Source organism: Oratosquilla oratoria, chromosome 27 (genome assembly GCF_046742065.1).
Source record: "Oratosquilla oratoria isolate Oo_2021 chromosome 27, ASM4674206v1, whole genome shotgun sequence".
Lineage (NCBI taxonomy): Eukaryota > Metazoa > Arthropoda > Malacostraca > Stomatopoda > Squillidae > Oratosquilla > Oratosquilla oratoria.
Window position 1 is genome coordinate 42,029,299 of NC_134803.1, and position 2,500 is coordinate 42,031,798.

The following is a 2,500-nucleotide window of genomic DNA, read 5'->3' on the forward strand; positions in this document are numbered from 1 at the left end:
AATATCAATAACTAAACCTAAACTACCATTCTTTATTTCCTTAACTGAACCTCTTTATTCTTTATAAAGGGATTACAAAGGATGAAAGGAGACCAATTGGTCCATAACTAGGTCGGATGTTAAAAATAGATAGTTAAACGAAGGAGTGAATAAGCAAGCGAACCAAACAATTGGCAGCCATTACAGCCTATTACTTAATTGTTTATCGAATTCAGTGGTTCTTAACCCTTGGGTCGCGACCCAAAGCTGGGTCACGAAGCCATTTGAACGGGTCACAAAAGATTTGTGGACTTAGTATTTTCCAGATATTCCTGTTCAAAATATTATCAAAGTATTAATCCTGGTTGTAGAATTATTAAGTCATTATTATCTAAGGTTAAGAAAACAGTGTTTCTGTCACAAGTTTTATAAGCCCAAGTATTTTATCATTTAAATCAAAGCATTTATAAAGGTAAGAGTCGCCATAGTATATCTGGACAGGCTTTTGGGTTGCAGCCAATTTTTTTTTAAGAATACTAAAGCTTCGAACCGTACTACATTCCACTGTCAGCAAGCAGTTTATTCCATTCATTGACTACACTGATGGCGAAGTTCTTTCTACCCACTTCCAAATTAAATCGACTTCCTGTCACATTGAGACCGTTATTTCTCGTCTGATTCGTAATCAGTGTGAATTTTCCATCATGATCTATGTTGTCCATTTTCTTTAAAATCTTGAACACCTGTATGAAGTCTTTGCTTTTTTAGGGAAAATAGATTCATACAAATATCCATATATACATTAATACATGCATACATATGCATATGTACATATATACACACAAAAGGGATTACATTGTACAGCCTCTGTAGGAAGTTTATTCCATTCATTGACCTCGGTGACTTATGCTCTTCTGGACTGAAAGGAAGTGACCACGCCCCCTTCTGCTTGGGGTGGGTGAGGTAATGTTAGAGGTCGGTGGTTATAGTATTCTTCCTAAATCTTGATAAGTTCCCAAAAGGACAGAAGCGCTGGTAATTCACAATCCATAACAACTAACACTATCAATACCACAGACCACTCTCTCTCTCCCATCATCCAGTTTCCTTTATGGAGTACTAAATATATTAATTTTACGAATTGTATTTTTGTGACCATATGGACCTGAGTTACGCAGTGTTCTTTTATGCTTGGAGATTGATCTCTCCAAAACAAAAAAAAAACAAAAACAAAAAAATCACGTTCTCTTTTCTACTGCCATTCTCAAAATCTCTCTTTCACCACCTCTAGAACTCAACTTTTTCATTATAATATCACTCGCAAGGACAGAAACGCTCATAATTGGTAAGAAAATACCCTACAGCTCTGAAGGATTAAAATCCAGTGAACATTAATGAGAAAAGTGTTAACCTTCTTCCTTGTACGATCAGACTTGGTATTCTAGTTAAGTAACGCCTTCAGTCTTTATGCATGTCTACGGATTAGTCCCTTCCATATCTAACGGTACCTTTCCTTTTCTTCTAGATCCCGTCTGGTGAATTACTTGGTAGTGGCAGAGTAATGGTAGGTCCCCCTCACCCCCAATCCCTTACACCCTAAAGCCCTAGCCAGACGAGCGGGTTGGCCGCCGCGGGTGCAAAGCGGGTCAGCCGCCGCGGAACCGCTTTATATTGATTCCTATGTATAAACCTCTCGTCTGACATAGCCAGGCGGGCTGGCCGCGGCGGTTTCAAGTGGGGAAATGCGTCTCACCCGCCGCGGTCAGGCGGGTAGACCGCCCGTGTGACATCAGCCTAAGACTAGCTTCTGTCCGCCTCCCAAAATCTCATCAGACAAGAACTTTGCTAGCTCCTTTCTGCCTACCGAAATATCATCAGTCAAGAAATTTGCTACCCACTCTTTGTACTCCAAAGTCTCATCAGACAAGAATTTTGTTAGCCTCTCTCTACCTCCCAAATCTAATCAGACAAGAATTTTGCCAGCCTCTCTTTGCCACCAAAAACCCCTTTAGTCAAGAACTTTGTTATCCTCTCTTTGTGTACCAAAACTGCATCAGACAAAAATTTTGTTAGCCAATCTTTGTCACCCAAAATCTCTTCATACAAGAGTTCTGCTAGCCTCTTTATGCCCGTCAAAATTTCATTAGACAAGAATTTTACTAGCCTCTCCTTGCCTCAGAAAATCGCATCAAACGAGAAAAAAAATGCTAATCTTTTTGCTTCTCAAAATCACATTAGACAAGAACTTTGCTAGCCTCTCCCTGAATATCAAAATTGCGTCAGACAAGACTTTTTCTAACCCTTGTTGGCCTATCAAAATCTCACCAAACAAAAATTTTCTTGGCCTCTCTGCCTCCCAAAATATCATCAGACAAAAGCCTCGCTAGCCTCTCTTTGCCTCCCAAAATCACGTCATACAAAAATTTTAAAAATCGTTGCAGTTGCATGGTTATTATATCTTTTCCTTGTTGGGGCTTTGTTGTTTTGCAAATGGAGTTGGTTTTGCCTTTCCTCCTCATTG